The sequence below is a fragment of the Carcharhinus amblyrhynchos genome, chromosome 4, assembly GCF_965287045.1.
Source record: "Carcharhinus amblyrhynchos chromosome 4, sCarAmb.v2.hapA, whole genome shotgun sequence".
Lineage (NCBI taxonomy): Eukaryota > Metazoa > Chordata > Chondrichthyes > Carcharhiniformes > Carcharhinidae > Carcharhinus > Carcharhinus amblyrhynchos.
In genome coordinates, this window is record NC_137327.1 from 127,145,042 (window position 1) to 127,167,652 (window position 22,611).

Here is a 22,611-nt window from a genome sequence, read left to right on the forward strand (position 1 = left end):
TTTGTGTGCCCTATTTCAACATTAAGCTTGCATGGTGAGCAAATGGCTTGGTCTTTATTTACATGGTCACTGATAAGACCAAACTTATAGCACATGGAATTGTAAGAATCTCAACGCATATGTTGACCAGTGAAGGTAGACAAGTGCAGACCATGGTAGAGAACCTCCTAGCAGATTTCTGAAATATATCACCAAAAGCATCCTTTGGGAAATTGGCTACATTGATCAGGTCATTTCCCGGTGTATGTCACCCAGATTCATGAACTGGCTTCTGGTTCTGAAAAGTGCTCAGTCTACCTTAGATCATCCTGGAAGGGTATGGTTCTCAAAAATTTGAGCAGCAGGTGAAGCTAGCCATTTCACGCTATGATGCAAACAGGAGCAACATAAGTGATGCAGAATGCTGCCATCAAGGCAGAATGATGTCCTACCTGTCACACAAATGAGTAACATGATACGTGAATTTTAGTACCAATGTGATGCTAGCTATATAGGCCGTACATCGCAAAGACTAGCAGATCATAATCAAACATTGGGCCCAATTTTACCATTTTGATTCTAAATGCTGGGCGGACTCGGAATTGGGGAGTGCGACTTTTAGATCCGTTCTCCAGCGCCCCCACACGCACTCTGCCGGCAAAAATATCAGCGATTCCGAATTGCGCTGCAGAAGCCTGTAGGTGGGGCTTATCGCATCTGAAACCCTGCAGCTCTGATCGGCGCCTCCAACTGCGCATGTGCAGAGAAAAAAGATAGAATGCTCCTCCCTGCCACTTCCCTCCTGGGCTGGATAATACCCTCCCCTGACCCCCACAGACATTGTCCCACCTCCCCCAACATTACTGACCCCTTATCACCCCATCTCCCAAACCGATCGTGGGCCCCTCCCCCTTCCTCCCCACCGACCACATGCAGAGTGGCAAAGGACCCTCCCTCCCCTGCCCACTGATCTCAGGTAGAATGGCAGCGGGACCCCTCCCTCACCAATCTCAAGCAGAGAGCCATTGGATGCTAGGCACCTACCTCCTCACTAACTGGAGTGCCCAAATCAGACTTCTATGGAGTATATCTGTTTCGTGCTGATTCTAAATGGCAAATGTGGTGTTAAAGGGGGAACTGCCACTAAGATTGGTTGTGAAATCCATTAAGTCAATTTAAATGCATTAACACACATTTAAATGGCCGTTGCGCCCATTTCAGGTATGATCCTGATCGCAGCCATTTTAGGGCCTTGGTAAAATGGGGACCAGCGCGGAGGAGATGCGGATTGTGCTACTCGTCTCACACCCGACTTTACCAAGTTTTCACGTCTGCAAACGGGCACAACGCAATGGTAAAATTGGGCCCAGCATGTCCATTGGGCTGCTTGCAATGGGCAATGTAGAGAATATACCCAACCAGCCAATGCTCGCAAAATGCAAATCACTGTACCCAACATTTAATGTGAATCTGTGATTGGACCACGTTTGCTAAATAATCCTCAGTATGTCGACAACCAACTTCAGATTATTCGTCGAGCTTGCAGCGTAGCATGTTTGCGAGTACTGGAAGCTACATATATTAATGCACAGGTCCCTGTTATTTGGAGACAGAGACCAGGATTTTACCAATGTGTTGCAAAGATTTTTGTGACTGGCGACATTTTGCGAGTGCCGGATTTTCAGCGCGGTCAGCTTCTTGCACCTCTCGCGGAAATGGGCGAGAGGTAAGTTGATGTAGTTAAATTTATTTGAAGAATCATTTACATCTGCTGAGTGAGCCCAGTGCTCAATTGCCCTGCTCACCTGCCTTTATGACCTCGCCAGAAAAGGCTCACGCCAACGAGAGATAGACATTATCTTCATGAACAGGGAGCAGTCAACTTGACCTCACTGGTGGAACCAGAGGCCATTGAGACCTCCCCATGGAGGTCAAGGGCAAGGGGGGCTTGCACCTTGGGCAGTGCTAGTCTGGCACCTGGGCAATGTCCACTGTGCACCTGGCAATGTCCACTAGGCAGTTCTAGTGGTGGAGGGGCCAGTGGGGGACGAGACCATGGAGGGGGTGGGGCCAATGGAGGAGGGAGCCCGCTGCCACTCTGCAGTGACTGGTGGGGGGAGGAGGACAGTAGGGCTGCAATCGATGGGCATGAGAGGGGGTCTGCATTAGGTCTGGGTGATTGAGGGGTGAGGGGGGGTGCGGTCGGGGCTGTATTTCGGGCCACGAATGCAGGGAGAAGAAACTTCTTCAGGCTGCTTATACTAGCAGGGGCCTCACTGCTCTCTCTTTGTCTGTCAGACTCCTGCTAATGCTGATGCGCATGTGCAACACTAGAGGCCTGCACATGCGCACCAGCTCCCTCTGCAGGCCTTCAAGTGCAGCAAGCAACAGGCTCGGTCAAAATTCTGTAGACAGAGTGTGTATGGATGGGGGGAGGGGAAAGGGAGGCTAAAAACATGCTGAAAAGATGGGTCTGAAACTCTCCCAGTTTCAAGTCTGCCCTAGAATTAGACAAAAAAAGGCCAAATATCACCCAGAAAGAACATGTACACACTGTGCCAGTTTTAGTTAAACAAAATAAATGATAGCCATTCACTGGTTCAATCCTTATGGCAAAACCTTGACCATTTAAAGACAAATTGCCTGGTTTGAATTACAAACAAGGCTCGGCAGTTACCTGTCAGTCACCATCAACTGATAGGTTCTGGCAACACCTCTACCAATCAGAGTCCACTTGCCAACTAATCAACACTCTCTTCAAAGACAATATAAATCTGATTTCTCTTCAATTGTATTCTTGTGCGTCTCCTGATGAATGCAAAATGAAATGCTTTGATTAAAAAAAAGTATCTTCTTTCAAAAATACTCATGTCCTGTATAATGAAATGGCTGTTAAAATGTCCATGTACAAAGCCCAACACAACTATCAGTTGTAAGTTTCTTCTTTGCAAAGTTACGAGAGAAATTATCAAAGCAAATCTTCCCCGAGAAACTTCAAAAACCTCAATCCTTTGGGATGTCTAATTGACTTCTAACTTTGGGGAGAGATTAATATTCTCATGATTAATATTCTCATCTCTTCATTCTCCCCATTCTGCACCAAGTTTGTAGTGTAGCAAATGTTCAGCCCCATGAAAGCTGAGATGATTAATTCAATGTCCTGTTGGAATCATTCTTTGTTGTGATATACCCCCACTTTCAGAGAATCGGTACATTTTAAGCCACTCTTTGTGGCCATAAATCTCTTGGTAAGTGATATTTTTTAATACACAAGATTTATCTAATCTCATAATGGTAGTTCGAATCACTTAAATCCTGTCGACTCTTTCTTTATACCTCTGCTTTAGCCAGAGTTCTTTTCAATTCAAACCTGACATTCTGCAATTATCATGTAGTTGAGAATAACAAAGCACTCAAGCTGCACTTAAAGCTGGCTAAGGCACTTGTGTTCTTTACATCTGACTAGGTTGAGACGAATACATTACTGATCTCCTTGGACACTGTTCTCGATTTTTTTTTTATTTCTTTATTGTATTTCTTTATTTTTCTTCCCCCCTTAACTCTTTCCCCCATCATCCTTTCCTTACCTTTTCTCCCCCTTTGCTTTCCCTTTCCCCCTTTTTCTCAATTTTACCTTTATTCCACCCATCTTCTCCCTCCCCCACATCTTCATCTGTCACAGTTTACCCTCTGATTTCAACTTCTCTGCCGTGTGGCCATCCGCACCCTTTATTCTCCCTGTGGACTGCCATTAGCAGCCTTTCCCCTTGTTTTTGTGACTATGACTCATCTTTCATTCCCTCACCCTGCAGTCTAAATATCTCTCACGTTCATTGCCTTTTAGCTTTGACAAAGGGTCATCTGGACTCGAAATGTTGGCTCTTTTTTCTCCTCACAGATGCTGCTGGACTCGCTGAGATTTTCCAGCATTTGGTTTCAGATTCCAGCATCCACAGTAATTTGCATTTATTTTGACAATAGATCTCATGTGTGCCAAAGGAGCTGGCATTCTTGGTCCCTTTCATTTGCTTGTGGTATAAATGCCAGATGAAGTTGCTACCTCTGCAAAAACCAAACTCTTTTGTAGGCAATCTACAATGCCTGATAGATTGTGGACAGGCTTTGTGGGGGGGAGGCGGGGGGGGTGGTCAGGAGGTGGGTGACTTGCCACAGAATTCCTAACCTCTTACCTGCTCTTGTAGCCACAGTATTTTATACCTGGCCCAGTTTAGTCTCTAGTCAATGGTAACTGCCAGGTTGTTAATAGAAGGGGATTCAGTGACGCAAATGCCAATGAATGTCAAAGGGTGACAGGTAGATTGTCTCTTATTGGAGATGCGTCGAACTAGTGTGGTGCAAATGTAACTTATCACCGGTCAGCCCAAGCCTGGATTCTGTCCAGGTCTTGTTGCATTTGGATGTAAGATCATATGACACAAGAGCTGAAGTAGGTCTTCCAGCCCATTGAGTCTGCTCCACCGTTCAATAACTAATGAACTAATGTGATAAACCTAAACTCCACTTTCCCAGCTTATCCCCTTGGCCCTGAATTCCCTTACTGATTAAAAATCTGTCCATCTCAGCCTTGAACATACTTATCCAGTTTCCTTTTTAAAGTTGTGATGTGGAGTTGCTGGTGTTGGACTGGGGTGGGCACAGCAAGAAGTCTCTCAACACCAGGTTAAAGTCCAACAGTTTATTTGGTATCACGAGCTTTCAGAGTGATGACTCACCCTGATGAAGGAGCAGTGACTCACTTGATGAAGGGGCAGCGTTCCGAAAGCTTGTGATACCAAATAAACCTGTTGGACTTTAACCTGGTGTTGTGAGATTTCTTACTTTTAAAAGTTGCTATTGAATCTGTTGCCAGCAGCCTTTCAGGCAGTGCACTCCAGAGTAACTTTACACTTTTTGCACAAACTTCTCCCACCTTTTCCTCAAGCTGCCTAACTTTTGATTTCCCTATAACCAGTAACTCTCTTCTCTCTGACACCAATATTTCTTTCTCTTGTTCCCCTATGTTTTACCATTTCCTCAAAAAACAATTCTGGCCCTTATTGATAAGCCTTCAGCGTTATCCAGGAAAAACATCTATTCCCTTGATTTACTACATTGATATTAGACCTCTCCAATTACTGCCTCATTCTGTTCCCTACTCAGTGGACCTCCTGCCTGCCTTCTCCACCTTTGCTATTATCCTAGCAGAAGCTTCTTGCTGGGCCAATTCTCTATTTGTTTCGTGTAGGTCCAACACTGACCAGGTATTATCAATGAACTCTTTGCATTCGCAATCCAGCCGAACACTTCAAACTCTCGACGACCACTATCCAATTCAGATTGCTAATCAGAAGATGATGCATTAAACAAAGCTCCTGTCTGACCTTGCTCCAGTGAACATCAGCACAGATTGCCGAATTCAACTCATGTCCAAACCCCAAAGCTGCGAAAGGTGTCATTTAAAGTGAAGCTCAAAAGCAAGCATCTTTATTACATCTATTTTTGTACTGTTCAGTGTCAAACAAAAGTCAGCAAAGACTAGGGGATTTAACAAAGAAGGATTTGAGTGTATGAATAGGGTGATTTTACTGCTATTGTACAGGGTGTTGGTGAGGGGGTATTGTGTGCAGTTTTGAAGTCCTTATCTGAGAAAGGATGTCTTTGCTATAGAGGAAGTACAGTGAAGGTTTATCAGGCTGATCCCTGGAATGGCAGGTCTGTCATATCAGGAGAGACTAACTCAGTTAGGAATATGTTCACTGGAGTTTAGAAGAGTGAGATGGATGCCATAGAAAGTTAGAAAATTCTAACAGAGTTAGACAGGGTAGATTCAGAAAGAATGTTCCCAGTAGTGGGGGAGTCCAGAACTAGGGGTCATAGTTTGAGGATAAGGGGTAAACCTTTTAGGACTGAGGTGAAGAGAAATTTCTTCACCCAGAGGATGGTGAACGTGTCGAATTCACTCCCACAGAAAGTAGTTGAGACCCAAACATTCTCTGATTTCAAGAAATTAGATAAAGCTCTTGGGGCTAAAGGGATCAAGGGATGTGGAGGGAAAGCAGGATCAGGATATTGAATTTGATGATCAGCCATGATCATAATGAATAGTGATGCAGCCTCGAAGGGCCAAATGGCCTCCTTCTGCTTCTAGTTTCTAAGTCCCTCATTACTTTGAATTACTCACAAGTCAGGGGCAGGAAGGCAGGGATAAAAATATAGGAATGTGCTCAGCAGACCAGACAGAATCTGTAGACAGAGAAACAGAGTTAATGGATAGGATTTTTAGCAGTTCTGTTGCAGTCCCAACATTGGGGAAAAATGTGTGTCAGAAACATGAATAGGCAAACAGCAGGGATATCCCCATTCCCACTCCCCTCAACCCCCTTATCTCCTGAGGACCAGCCAATGAATAGGCTGCTGGTAGCGAACCTATCCAAGTGACCAGTGGAGGATGAGCGATAGTGCCAGTGGCCCACATGTAGCTGTGGCCAGTTGGTGCCAACCCAGAAGACAGAAGGAGGAGGTGGACAGAAATGCTGAAAGTCTGTGTGGAAAAACAAGGGTACACCCTCGCCTCCCCCCACCCCTGCTTCAGAACAACACCCCCCCCCCCCGCCCCTCCCCCCCCACCCCCGCCCCCTTGAGGCTCTTGTCCAAGCAAACTATGAAATGGGCCAGGTCATTTTCCCACGGGGTTGAAGGAGGAGGCCACCAATCAGATCCAGGAAGTTATGGGCAGAAGTGGGGGCCATGATTGACTCTCATCGGCAAGACCTCTTGCTGATAAGGTGGGGGTGGTGGGGGGGGGGAGCGTCCGTGCAGCTGGAAACAATCGTGTAGGACATGTTGATGTCATGTTAAATTGGCTTTGCTCCTGTTCTGGTTGTGAAGCCAGTTCCGCCGGCAGAACAGGGCTGGGGAGGTGGACAGCGACACCAAACCTGTTCACACCCAGTGCAAACCTAAATTTCGGCCTCATCGGGGCTCATCATGCCGATTGACCGGCTCAGTGGACTGGGGAGTTCATGTCCTTAATATGAGTATGATTAGTTATTTCCATGTTGATTGAGGATAATGTTTTCAGTCAGCAGTTAATAAGTAACAATCTCTACGGCTGAGATTTTCTGCTCCTGTTTGTGGCGGGTGTCATGGTGGGCAGGATCAGAAAATCTCACGAGATTGCAAAATTCAGTTTTACACTGTTGTAAAACCAGTTTGGGATCGTCTGCTGCTCCCATCAACAATGGGCCATGTTTCCCACTGCCGCACATCAGCAATATCAAGTCCATAAGTTTGTATCTCATTACAAGGCCACGCACCAGAATCACCCCCTCACAATTGGATGGCATTATGGCACAGTGGTTAGCACTGCTGCCTCGCAGTGCTGGGGACCCAGGTTCGATTCCTGGTTTGGGTCACTGTCTGCGCAGAGTTTGCACATTCTCTTTGTGTCTGTGTGGGTTTCCTTTGGATACTCTGGCTTCCTCCCACAGTCCGAAGATGCGCGGGGTTCGGCGCATTGGCCATGCTAAATTACCCCTTAGTGTCCTGGGTGCGTAAATTAGAGAGCTATCAGAGTAAATATGTGGGGTTACAGGGATGGGGCCTGAGTTGGATTGGTGTCAGTTCAGACTCAATGGGCCAAATGGTCTATTTCTGCACTGTAGGGATTCTATGATTTGCATTGCATGGCTCATGATTCAATGTGTTTCACAACAGGTGACCTGCACTTTGCTGTTCCCTTTGAGATTCATTCGTCTGCCTTGTTTTGAGCTGAGTTTGAGATACTCAGTGCCAGGCTTCTCTGGCAGCACCACATCAGTTTTGGGAGGGGTGCGCGTACAGACAAGTTTCTACCTACCAGACCAGCAGCAAGGTGAGTGTGCCTTTTCAATGGGCACAGGGTGAAGGCTTTCTTGACCAAGCAGGGCTGTGGTCTTCAGCAAGTTAAGTTAAGTGAGGTGGAAATGAGGTATAGTCACCTCTGTCTCCATGTCCATGAGCTAACAAATGGATACTCACCACTACAACAACGGATTCAAGGGATACGGTGGGAGGACTGAGAGGATGTATACCTTAATATTCACATCCTTCATGTTGAGTGAGGTGGGATATGGTTTTCTATATTCACACAGGAAGAGTGCAAGCTAGTCTGATAGTGAGAGTTCAGCACCACCATCTTCTCAAGCTGCACTGATATTGCACTGAAAAATGTATAATTGGAGCAAACCTGAAGCTGGAGGCTCAACAGGCACCTTAGACACCAGCTGACTACACTGGGTAGGGGAGTGAGGGGAGGGGGGACCAAAGAGGCACCCACCTCCCACATGAGCAGACAGGGACAGCTGAGAGACATCAGTGCGCTTTCAATGTCATTGCAGGGAATCACAAAGCAAAGTGGACTAACTCTGGAAGCTCATCATCTCACTTGGACTCAGCAGATTCCTGGCCTCCAGCCATCCTCCGAGTGCTAGATGTCCCTGCCTGCTGTAGACCAGTTTGTACTGTGCCCACCAGATTGCAAACCCAAGTCTATCCTGAGGTCGAGGGCCCCACCAGCTGCGTGAACCTGCACCGGTGGAGAATGTGGGTGAGCGCAGTGATGGTTTTATGCTATCCATTCCTCATCTGTGTTGCTCAAATGAGGCATCACTGAACTTGTAGACCCCACTCTTCTTAGCTTTTGGGGCCATCTTTTCAATGGAGCAGTCCTGGGATTCTAGCATAGGGTCAATATGATGCCACTCAAGTAGGTGTTGATCCCTCAAAGAGTTTGGAAATCCTCTGAGAATTCATTTAGTGCAAGAGCTTAATTTCATTTACCTCAACTTTACCAGGTAGGCAAGATGAAGATCTTAATATATGATAGGTCAAAAGTGTAAGGGCGGCTGTCTATAATATCCTTGCACATATTCTCAACACATTTTTACCAAGATCCTCCCCTCCGATTTGATTTTGATTTGATTTATTATTATCACATGTATTAGTGCACAGTGAAAAGTATTGTCTCTTTCCTGCTATACAGACAGAGCATACCATTCATAGAGAAGGAAACAAGAGCGTGCAGAATGTAGTGTTACAGTATTGCTAGGCTGCTATTTAAGTGGAGGCATTAATCCAAAATTGGTTAAGTCTTTTGTAACAAGAGCTCCCATTGTTTGCACAATAACACTACGGAGTTGAACTCCTACCCTTAAAGCCGATGTGCAAGTTAGCACTGCCTCGAAGGTGGTGCTCATCAGCTAGTTGTCACAGTGCGACATGTTAACTCTTTCAAGGCTGCCTCTGTGATAAAGAAAAATTTTATCCTTTCTAATTTTTGTTCCAAATGTTAGGGGATAACAATGTATTAACACAGCCTGACCATTCTTTGTCCAAACGGAATCCGGGGTTACACGTGACGGGACACAGCAACGTAGCCAGAGTGGTTTCACGAAAGATGCCAAACTTGTTGCTTCTGTTTGTGGATTCACCACTGTCCACCGCCACACTATCGGTGGTGATACTGGAGGAAAAAGCTTTATAAATTTAAATTTTAATGTGGTATAGAAATTATCATTATCTCGTAATACAATAGAAAACATGAAAGCAATTGATTCTTTCACATAGAATTTAGAACACGGAAGTAGGCCATTTGGTCCATCTGCTCCATGCATTTAAGCTGCTCATGAGTTTCCTCTTACACTCTTCACCTCACCCTGTCAGGATATCCTTCTCATTCTTTCCCCCTTGTGTTTATCTTGCTGCTACATTGATGCACCTATACTACTTTTTTCAATTACTTAATATGGTAAAGATCCGTATTCTAATATTCTAAAAACATCCTTACTTTTATATTCCATTCCCCAGTGTTCTGCCAGTTTCCAACCGCTGAATGTCTGTGCTTTCAGGAAAAAGTTGCTGGTTGTACCAGATGCAGCACGTTAGCCTATGAAGCCACAGCGAACCTACAAACATAAACAACTTTCATATTTTGAAAGAATAACACTAAGAAGTTGATTCCCTCTCCACTCCCATACCTCTCAGCACCCCCCACCCTAGGCACCCTCCCCCCATCCCCAACATCCCCACCCCAGCTTAGCCCAACTATAGTCCCAGTCATGTTATTATCATGAAGCAGACATGCACCATAGAGTAGCATGATGGCACAGTGGTTGGCACTGCCCCTCACAGTGCCATGAACCAGGGTTGGATTCCAGCCTCGGGTCACTGTCTGTGCGGAGTCTGCACCTTCCCGTGTCCACGTGGGTTTCCTCTGGCTGCTCCGGTTTCCTCCCACAATCCGAAAGACGTGCTGGTTAGCTGCATTGGCCGTGCTAAATTCTCCCTCAGTGGAACAGGCGCTGGAGTGTGGCAACTGGGGGATTTTCACAGTAACTTCATTGCAGTGTTAATGTAAGCCTACTTGTGACATTAATAAATAAACTTAAACTTAGACTAGGCTGCCATGTTGGTTCACCACTTGGCAGAGATGACTGCCAGCATTGCTGCTAAACTGTGCCGTGTAATGTATGTTGGCTGCATGGCCCTTTAAGAGATTGGGTCAAGTGACCCGGGGTATAGATAGGGCTTGCCAAGCCAGTCCTATACTGACCATGCTGCAGACACGATGCTTAAATAAATAATTTCAGTTAGTTTGCACCTACTTACCTCATGGTCTCTTTATAGTCCACAATTAGATGTCAACATAATATGTGGGACCACACCATACTCTAGGGGGTACTGCAGAGGCCTTGGTCCACACTAAATGCCAAGGATGTCACTATGCAAAAATAAAATTAAAGGTACTATGCAGTCACAAACTTGGCTGTGCAGAGTGACTAAATTTGATTTGGAATATTGACTGTTGATACAGGATGAATAAAACAAAAAGCTTGACAGGCTTTGAGCTGTGTTGATGGTGTGAAAGAGCAGTGGACTTACTGTTTGTATTTTTTCCTCTGGGAAAAAATTCCCTTTTATCATGCTCTGCTTGTTTTTTTGGACTTAATCATTTCTGACTGTTCTGACTACATTGCTGCCTCTTGGTTTTTTTGCCCATCCGACTTCTAAGTGTTGAGATAGCTTGTAATGTCTGGCAGTGCTCCCAGCAAAATCAAACCGCCACTTTGAACCTGACAACGGGTGGAGAGATAGGAGATTCCACATCCAAGCCACAGCTCGAAGCTGGGAAAGGCTGCATGCGGCAAGAGCAGAGCAGAGCGGGGTTATAATGCCAGCATAAAAAACAAGCCTGCAAGAAGTTCAATTCTCTCAACATTTAGGCATGAGCAAAGCAACGTATGTCCTGTGCTTTGAAGCAGCACCATCTGATTCCTCTCACCCATACACACTTTCACAGGATACTATTGCAAATGTTCTACACACTTTGCACCATCTTCTTTGCCTACTTGGTGGCAGCACGGTGGCACAGTGGTTAGCACTGCTGCATTGCAGTGCTGGCGACCCAGGTTCGATTCCTAGCTTCAGTCACTGCCTGTTTGGGGTCTACGCGTTCTTCCTGTGTCTGCGCCAGTTTCCTCCGAGTGCTCCAGTTTTCCTCCCTCAGTCCAAAAAAAAATGTACTGGTTAGTTGCATTGGCCATGTTAAATTCCCCCTCAATGTATCCGAAGGAGTACCGGAGTGTGGCGACTTGGGGATTTTCACAGTAACTCCATTACAGTGTTAATGTAAGCATAAGCCTACCTGTGACACTAATAAACAAACTTTAAACATTTAGACGATAATGTGGAGATGCTGGCATTGGAGTGGGGTGGGCACATTAAGAAGTCTTACAATACCAGATTAAATCCAACAGATTTATTTGGTATCATGAGTTTTCGTGTGTGATCACCTGATGAAGGAGCAGTGCTCCAAAAGCTTGGGATACCAAATAAACCTGTTGGACGTGATGTTGCGAGACTTCTATTTAGAGCAAAAGATACAGAAGCAGAATTAGGCCATTTAAAGTTAAGTTAATTTATTAGTCACAAGTAAGGCTTACATTAACTTTGAAATGAAGTTACTGTGAAATTCTCCTAGTCGCCATAATCTGGCGCCATTCGGGTCAATGCATCTGACCAGCACCTCTTTCAGAACAAAACTAGAGTACTCAGAGGAAACCCACACAGACACAGGGAGAACTTGCAAACTCCACACACAATGACCCAAGCCAGGAATTGAACCCAGGTCTCCGGCACTGTGAGGCAGCAGTCATGTTAACGACTGTGCTACCATGCCACCCCAATTTGGCCCATCAAATCTGCTCTGCTATTCAATCATGGTTGATATATTTCTCAACCCTATTCTCCTGCCTTTTCCCTGTAACCTTTGATCCCCTCACCAATCAAGAACCTATCTACCTCTGTCCTAAATGCAATCATTGGCCCGGCCTCCACAGCCTTGTATGGCAATGAATTCCACAGATTCACCGTGCCTTTTGTACCTATTTTTCCACAAAACCATACTTTCCTCAGCCTAATAGATTATTCTTGCACATATTTAAGTGTCTACTGCAGAGTCCAATCATAAATTGTGATCTCTTTCTCTGCTTCTTTTCTAAATGAAGGCCCCACTCAGTAAAAGACAGCTTTTATGTAAAACAATGCAGAAGTAAGTTGTCAATTTTCACAGTTCCCCAAAAATGTCTTGGAGAAAGAAATTGGCTAAGGGGAAAAATGACCAACCCCTTAATATGCATTAGAACCTGTTTCATCTCTGACCTTAGAGAAATGTTCTTTAAAAGAAGACAAGTTGGATCTCCCAAATTGTCTTTCCCCATCCATCTGTGTATTTATTGGCTGTATCAGAAAAAGATCTTGACACATTGGTGTGTCACAACCCCCATTTAAGTTTCCAAGTAGTTTTCTCACCAAAACAGACTTCTCATGCATTGTAACCTGCTTCTTTGAGATTGGTTATCACATAGGTGTTGGTTAGCTTGATTGGTTGGACGCCTGGTTCATGATGTGGACTGAGCCAATAGCATGGGTTCAATTCGCAAACCGGCTGAGCTCATTTGCGAAAGCCCCACCCTCTCAACCTTGCTCCTTGCCTGAGATTTGGTGGCCTACAGGTTGATTCACCACCAGTCACCGCTCTCTCAAAGGGGAGAGCAGCCTACGGTCCTCTGGGTCTGTGGCAACAGTTACATGGGGTGGCACGGTGACATACTGGTTGGCACTGCTGCCTCACAGCACCAGGAACTCAGGTTCAATTCTGGTTAACTGTCAAAGAACAAAGAACAAAATCAGCCTGGGAAACAGGCCCTTCAGCCCAACGAGCCCACGCTGCCATCTCAAACACCACCTCTCTACCCATGACCCCTATCTAATGTTTTTTGGCCATCCAGATTGAGGGAAAACTGATTTAGGGACAATTTACTCCTGCCAATCAGCCTAACAGCACATTTTTGGGGTGTGGGAGGAAACCGGAGCACCCGGACAAAACCCACGCAAGCACGGGGAGAATGCGCAAACTCCCACAGACACCAGCCCAAATCCATGTGTCTGCACAGCAATCAGCCATAGTCACTGAGCTGTCGTCTTGCCCAGTATCTTGTCTAGTTTAGGCACACACTAACGACATGAAGCACTAGGCCAATCTCGAAGTTTGCACATTCTCCCTGTGTCTGCATGGGCTTCCTCTAGGTGCTCTGGTTTCCTCCCATACTCCGAAGGTGTGCAGGTTAGGTGGATAGGGCATGTTAAATTGTCCCTTTGTGTTCCCAAATGTGTAGGTTAGTGGGATTAGCGGGATACATATGTTAGGTTACGGTGATAGGATCTGGGTGGGATGCTCTGTCAGAGAGTTGGTACAGACTCGATGGGCTGAATAGCCTCCTTCTACACAGTAGGGATCCAATGATTCTATGACTTCAGTACAGCAATTCTGGGAAGAAGCCAGAGGATACATGTGTGTTCAAATATTTACGAAGAGCCAAGAGGGGAACTTTTAACCTGACAAGAAAAAATAATTCTATCATTCAATAGGCAGCACTTTCCAGCTGCACTCGCCCCAGGGTTGGAAAACCATACTCAAGGTCAACAGTCCTTTGCATGATCTGTGTCCTGCCCACTACGATTCCTGTGGCGGTAGGATGGGAAAATTCTGCCAATAAAGTTGAAGGGTCCTTTCTAAAGCACGTAACAATGACAGCCATCTGACATTATGTACCACAGTGTATTCTGATATTCGAAACTCACATAGATGAGTCATAGAGGTTTACAGCATGGAAACAGGCCCTTCGGCCCAACTTGTCCATGCCGCCCTTTATTTTTAAACCCCTAAACTAATCCCAATTGCCCACATTTGGCCCATATCCCTCTTTCCCCATCTTACCCATGTAACTGTCTAAATACTTTTTAAAAGATAAAATTGAACCTGCCTCTACTACTACCTCTGGCAGCTTGTTCCAGACATTCACAATCCTTTGTGTGAAAAAATTGCCCCTCTGGACACTTTTGTATCTCTCCCCTCTCACCTTAAACCGATGCTCTCTAGTTTTAGACTCCCCTACTCTTGGGAAAAGCTAGTGACTTACTAGCTGATCTATGCCCCTCATTATTTTACGGGCATCGATAAGATCACCCCTCAGCCTCCTGTGCTCCAGAGAGAAAAGTCCCAGTCCACCCAGCTTCTTCTTATTAAAGTTTATTTATTAGTCACAAGTAAGGTTTACATTAACACTGCAATGAAGTTATTACTGTGAAATTCCCCTAGTTGCCACATTCTGGCCCTTGTTCAGGTCAATGCACCTAACCAGCGTGCCTTTCAGAATGTGGGAGGAAACCTGAGCACCCAGAGGAAACCCATGCAGGCACGGGAAGAATGTGCAGACTCTGCACAGATAGTGACCCAAACTGGGAATCGAATCCATGTGCCTGGTGTTGTGAGTCAGCAGTGCTAACCACTATGCCACCGTGCTGCCCCTCAACTCAAACCATCAAGTCCCCATAGCATCCTAGTAAATCTTTTCTGCAGTCTTTCTAGTTTAATAATATCCTTTCTATAATAGGGTTTAAGGCACGTTCGCCCACCTCATACACTTCACATACTGTTTGCCAACAGTAAAATATCCAAAAAAAATCTTAATTAGAATATTCTCAACATCTACTGCAGTTAGATCCATTGCAGTTTGGGCAAAGAAATCCATGGTGTGAGCCATGCTTTATCACTTCCCTTTTTACACTTGTCTTTGCTTAGGGGTGCTACATTTTCTTTTCCATGTTTGCACTTTCATTGCTTGTATTATTTGCTGACACAATGCCATGGCTTTATTTTCAATTCCATATCTTGTCATAACATTTATTACCTCAGCTGCAGTAAGCTGCACTGTGGGCGGCACGGTGGCACAGTGGTTAACACTGCTGTCTCACAGTGCCAGGGAGCTGGGTTTGACTCCCAGTTCAGGCACTGTTTGTGTGGAGTTTGCACATTCTCCCTGTGTCTATGTGAGTTTCTTCCGGGTGGTCTGGTTTCCTCCCACAGTCCAAAGATGTGCAGGTTCGGTGGATTGCTTCTCAGTGTCAGGTGGACTAGCTAGGGCAAATGCATGGTGTTATGGAGATAGGGCCTTGGGTGGGATTGTGGTTGCTGCAGACTCGATGGGCCAAATGGCCTCCTTCTGCACTGTCCGATTCTATGATCTAAGTTCTGGCATTTAAGTTCACCAACTTGCTTTGTAAGTCTTGAAACACTGAACCAAGACAGAGAGTAATTATACATGCTCGTTATGCAACAGGTAGTAAGTGATTTAAACCAATTTATTGTTTCTGCACTGACTCTTTGAAAGAGCTACCCAATTAATCACAAACTTTGCCCTTTTCCTATAGCTGGCAAATATTTCCTTTTTAAAGATACATTCAATCCTCTTTTTGGTCCTCTGAGTCCCTCTCCTCATTCTTTTACAAACAGTAGACACCATGCCCTCATCAACTCTTTCCCACAATAGTAGGAAACATTAAAGGTAGTGTTATGATCCCAGTGGAGATCGATAACTTTGAACAAGAGATTTGAATTACCAACGACCGACTCAAAGGAAAACACAGGAGGATATCATGTTTGAAGACATTTTCTGCAACAAATGAATGAAAAATAATGCAATAACCAATTTATGCACAGTAAGGTTCCACAAATAGGACCAGACAATCTGTTTTTGTGATGTTGATTGAGGGATTAGTATTGGCCAGGACACTGCTGTAAAATCCTTTAAGAGAAAGCAGCATGGCATCAATAGAAAGAAAGTGTGTCATGCGCTCCAGTTTTAGTCCCACTTTTGCTTTTGGCAGAGCACAGACAGACACAGCTCTGCTGTTGTAGTCTTCAAGCATTATATCCAGGCGTATCTTTTCATATGTGCCCAGACTTAATAAATAAGCCCACAACCTGGTTACCCAATCCCTTACTTGATGCCTTTATGTCATAGTAGCCCTCCCTGATTATCTTCAAAGTAGTGCCATGAGCTCCATTAGACTATAAGACCATAAGATATAGGAGCAGAATTCGGCCATTTAGCCCATCAGGTCTGCTCCACCATTTGATCCTGGCTGATATGTTTCTCAAGCCCATTCTCCCGCCTTTTCCCTTAACCTTTGATGAACCTCTCTATCTCTGCCTCAAATATACTCAAAGTCTTGGCCTCCACAGCCTTCTGTGGCAATGCATTCCACAGATTCACTTGGCTGAAGAAATTCCGTCTCATCTCTGGTCTAGAGGGTTGTCCCTTTACTCTGAGGCTGTGCCATCGGATCCCGGTCTCTCCTAATGGAAACATCTTCACCACATCCAGGCCTTTCAATATTCTGTAAGTCTCAATGAGATCTCTCCCTCATCCTTTTCAACTCCATCAAGTACAGACCCAGAGTCCTCAAATGCTCCTTGTATGTCAAGTCTTTCAATCCTGGGATCATTCTTGTGAATCCCCTCTGGACCCTCTCCATTGCATCCAACTGCAAGGGCAAATGAAGCCTGAGTGTGAAGTCTTGTCTAAAAGATAACACCTGAGACTATAATGCCCCTTGGTACTGCACTTTTAGGATCTCAATTGGCAGCAGGACTGCAGGCTGACCACGGGCCTTCCTGCAATGAACTTAATCGAAGTAGACGCGGGAAGGTGGCAGGGACGGCACAGGAAGGCATGTTGTCAGCCTGCTATCCCGCTGCCAATTGAGGCCCTTAGGTATGTCATTAAGGACATTTTACCACCACAATTTTTATTGACCCACTAGTGGTTGTGGGGGAGGGGGGTGTTGGTGGTGAGGGGAGGGTGTGGGAGGGGAGGGAGACTCATCATGTAGTGAGCACAACAAGCAATCTATGACCTATTTTCTTGCAGGCTGCCAGGAGCTCCCTCACTCAAAGGCACTCAGAACCCTAACATGATACCTGATTTTTAGTGGGGGGGGCCACTGACAGTCATTCCTCTGCTCTTGCTCCATTCCCCACCTCATCTTTCCCCTATCACCTCCACCCTGTGACACCTGACCCTTCCACATTCCTTTACGTCAGGGTTTCTGCTTAATATGAGGACTCAGGTGGGTGTAGTACCAGCAGTAGCCACCATCTCCCCATGGTGCCACTGAGTACAGAAAAGCTGTAAGAAGTCTCACAACGCCAGGTTTATGTCCATCAGTGCCGACCTCCTCAGAAGACAAACATGGGACACAGTGGACAAAGTACCCTTCGTCGTCCAGTACTTCCCTAGAGCAAGGAGCGGAGAAGCTACGACATCTTCTCTGGAGCCTTCAACATGTCCTTGATGAAAATGAACATCTCGCCAAGGCCATCCCCACACCCCCACTTCTTGCCATCAAACAATTGCATAACCTCAAACAGACCATTGTCTGTAGCAAACTACCCAGCCTTCAAGAGAACAGTGACCACGACACCACACAATCCTGCCACAGCAACCTCTGCAAGACGTGCCGGATCATCGACACAGATGCCATCATCATTTGGTAGCAAAAGCCACGAGGAAAAGATGCCCCAAGGCATGGTACATTGGGGAGATCGTGCAGACGCTACGACAACAGATGAATAAACACCGCTCGACAATCACCAGGCAAAACTGTTCTCTTCCTGTTGGGGAACACTTCAGTGGTCACAGACATTCGGCCCCTGATCTTCGGGTCAGTGTTCTCCAAGGCGGCCTTCATGACACACGACAACGCAGAGTCGCTGAACAGAGACTGATAGCCAAGTTCCTCACACATGAGGATGGCCTCAACTGGGATCTTGGGTTCATGTCACACTATCTGTAACCCCTACAACTTGCCTGGGATTGCAAAATCTCACTAACTGTCCTGGCTGGAGACAATACACATTTCTTTAACCTGTGCTTAACCCTCTGCCCACTCACATTGTCTGTCCCTTTAAGACTTGATTAGCTGTAAAGATTCGCATTCCAACCATTATTTTGTAAATTGAGTATATGAATTTATACGCCCTGTTTGTGAACTGAAATCCCACTCACCTGATGAAGGAGCAGCACTCCAAAATCTAGTGGCTTTTGTTGCCAAACAAACCTGTTGGACTTTAACCTGGTGCTGTGAGACTTCTTACTGTGTTTACCCCAGTCCAACACCGGCATCTCCACATTACAGAAAAGCTACTAGCCTCTGAATGGCCAGAAGTTCTTGACAATTTTACCACTGCCCTACCCTCACCCCATGGTCATTGATTCCAAGGAAAGGCCGATATCCTTACCCTGATAATCTCTCTGACACTAAGGGTCAATTTAAAATGGCCAATCAACCTAACTTGCACATCTTTGGACTCTGGGAGGAAAGCGGAGCGCTCGGAGGAAACCCATGCAGACAAGGGGAGAATGTGCACTCTCCATACAGACCTGAGGCTGGAATTGGACCTGGGTCCCTGACACTGTGAGACAGCAGTGCTAATCACTGTGTCACTGTGCTGCTCAATTAATAAATCAAATCAAATCAAATTCAGCGTCAATTGTAATAATGCAGCTGCAAGCTCTAATCACTCTGTGGCTATGTGAAAGGAGTTTCTGAAGTCTCTTCCTCAACTCAGTCACCATCTTGTTCATAAAGAAGTTTATATATTCCTCATCTGCCGGAGATAACACCATGGGCAATTTGCAATGCTAAATTTTAAAAAAATCTTGAACTTGGAATGTATCTACATTCATCAGTTATCATTAGTCACACCCTTGGGCATCACATTACTCATTTTATTACTCAGCTGGTTGACTGAAATGTTATATCCATAAAATAGCAATGAATGATAACCAAGGCGATCAAGGATATATCAATGAGTAAATAGCAGTGGGAACAAATTGTTTCACTTTAGCTGAATGCCAAGATGAGATATGATCTTCAAAAGTCCTCTCGAGTGCTTCACATGCTGAGCAGTTACAAATATTAAACTTGCATTTAATTTTCATCCACTTGCTGATGCAGATACCAGTAATGTCCAATAACTCGTGACTGGTGGTGATTTAACCTGAGGGTCACCAAACTTTAGGTGAGGGGTAAGTTTGAGAAGGTGGGGCCTTCATGAATACCCCCAGCCAGCACAGGAATTGAACTCATGCTGTTTGGCATCATGCCGTTGGCATCACTCTGCATCACGAACCAGCCGTCCAGCCAACTGAGCTAATGGACCCCTAACTTCTAGGTACTGAGAACAGGATTTGTCCATCTAACTCCATAAGACTGCCTTTGCCTCACATCCCTTAATACAGTTTGGCACAGTGGTTAGCACTGCTGCCTCACAGCGCCAGGGACCTGGGTTTGATTCTGGTCTCGGGTGACTGTCTGTGTGGAGTTTGCACGTTCTCCATGTGTCTGTGTGTGTTTTGTCTGGGTGCTCCTCCCACAGTCTGAAAGATATGCTGGTTAGGTGCATTGGCCATGCTAAATTTTCCCTCAGTCTTTCTGAACAGGTGTCAGAGTGTGGCGATTTTCACAGTAATTTCATTGCAGTGTTAATGCAAACACACTTGTGAAACTAACGAATAAAATTTAAAACATTTGGATAACAAAAATTGCTCACCCCAGTTTTAAAATTAGCAGCAATTATCATTTGTGGATGAGAGTTCCACTTTCTAAAGTTTAGTTCATTTATTAGTGTCAAAAGTAGGCTTACATTAACATTGCAATGAAGTTACTGTGAAAATCCCCTTTGCCATTTGCTTGCCGAAGTGTTTTCTAATTTCACGCCCAAAAGATATGACACTATTTTATCTCAATGCCCTCTAGTCTAAGACCATCCATCAAGCAAATAGTTCTCCTCTTTCGTTCCTACCTGTTCCCCTTAGTAACTTGAAAATCTTGATCAAAACATCCCTTAGCCTTCTAAGTTCTAGGATATACAACCCTCACACTTTTTCTGTTACAGTTAGTAATATATTTAGAGAAAAAAAAGAACAAGCAAATGGAAGAGAAGAAGTTGCATTGACAAAGCATCGTATCACACATCAGGACAAAAGCTTTATAACCAGTGTATTGTCTTTGAGTTACAGCAGAATAATGTTCCAGGATCAAAAAATGGATCAACTTTCTCATGGTGTGAGGATTATTAGCCATGATACCAGGTGAACTCTTAGCTCTTCCTCTAAGATAGCACTGCGGCCTCACAGTACCAGGGACCTCGGTTCAATTCCAGTCTCGGGTCACTGTCTGTGTGGAGTTTGCACGTTCTCTCTGTGTCTGTGTGTGTTTCTTCCGGGTGCTCCGGTTTCCTGCCACACTCCAAAAATATGTGGGTTAGGTTGATGCTAAATTGACCTTTAGTGTCAGAGGATTAGCAGGGTGAAAACGTGGGGTTGCAGAGATAGGGCCCAGGTGGAATTGCTGTCAGTGCAGGCTCGATGGGCCAATGGCCTCTTTTTACACTGTAGGGATTCTATCATTCTGTCCTTTTGAACAGTGCCACCAAGGCTTTTAGCGCTGGCACATGAGCTGTCTGTAGCAACCTTCATTAATGCGGCACTCCTTTGGCATGGTACTAAAGTGTCAGCTACATTATGTACTCAAGTTTGGAAAGGGAGTTTAAACCTTGAGCCCATTGACTTCTGAGTCAGAGGTGTGAGACTCTGTACCTGAACCAAGTAAATGTGGTACAGGTGACAAACAGGATCCAATCTGCAGATTCTGGAAATGTTTTTGGGATAACGATCATAGAATCCCTACAATACAGAAGGAGGCCATTCAGCCCATCGAGCCTGCACCGACTGCAATCCCACCTAGGCCCAATTTCCGTAAGCCCACGTATTATACCCTGCAAATGTGCCTGGCACTAGAATTAATATAGCATTACCAATCAACTTAACCCGCACACCTTTGGACTGTGGAGGCAACAGGAGCACTCAGAGAAAAGCCACGCAGACACGGGGAGAACATAGAACATAGAACACTACAGCACAAACAGGCCCTTTGGCCCGCAAGTTGCGCTGACCATATCCATACCTACCAGGCCTATCTATAACCCTCAATCCCATTAAATCCCATGTACTCATCCAGAAGTCTCTTAAAAGACCCCAACGAGTTCGCCTCCACCACCACCGACAGCAGCCGATTCTACTCACCCACCACCATCTGAGTGGGAAACTTACCCCCCGAGATTTTGGAGATCGTCCAAATTCCACACAGACAGTAACCCAAGTTGGGAATCGAACCGAGGTCCCTGGCACTGTGAGGCAGTAGTGCTGACCACCGTGCTACCTTGCCGCCTTAAGATATCTGAATTAATCAAACAAGTTTGGTGCAAAATCATGCTTAGAGTTGTCTATGAATTATATGTACCTGGTAAAAGTAATGCAGATTATATTCACTGTGCCTGATAGAGCAAAGAAGGCAATCGCAGCCTAGGATATACTTTATTCATAAGATATCTGAAAGATCATTATAAACATTTCAAAGTGGCCATCAGATCGAAGAACAATAATATTCAGGTTTCCACATACGTCATGTTACACTCTGAGGTGCTTCAATTCAGTCAAATAAACATTTCGAAGTGATCATTGCAAATGGTGCAAAGATATCTACATAAATGAAGTTGCACTCGGAGGTGCTTGCGATACATGTAAGTAGTTCAGGATCATTAAAAAAAAATCCTTTCTCAGAGTTACAAAGCCAGTGCATAGAGTGGACTGAGCAAGCCCTTAATCCATCAGCTTGCTTGCTCCAAAAACCAGTTCAAATTCAAATTGAACCCAATTCTTGGTCCCCACAAGATAGACTCACAGGATGTAAGCTGACAAGAAAAGGCCCCTGATCTTGAGCTTGATCTACCACTGATTCTTCGCCCTTGAGGAATATTATAACAGGGCGCCATTGGCCCTGACCAAACAACTTAAAAGTCAATGGCAAGCCCAATAGGGCAGTGTTAATCGCTTTAAGGTGCAACTTCTGCTCCTTCCTCAGAAGATGTCCCAACTGAGAGATTTATTCACCAACCAATGGCCTGCCGCTCTCTAACCCCGGGATGGCCAGGTGGAAGCAATGGCCACTACTGGGACCACAGCCAGTCGTGATGAAGAGGAACTTGAGCCGAAGCTAATTAGAATCATAGAATCCCTACAGTGTAGAAGGAAGCCATTCAGCCCATTGAGTTTGCACTGACTTTCCAACAGAGGATCTTACCCAGGCCTCATCCTCGTAACCCCATGTATTTACCCCACTAATCCT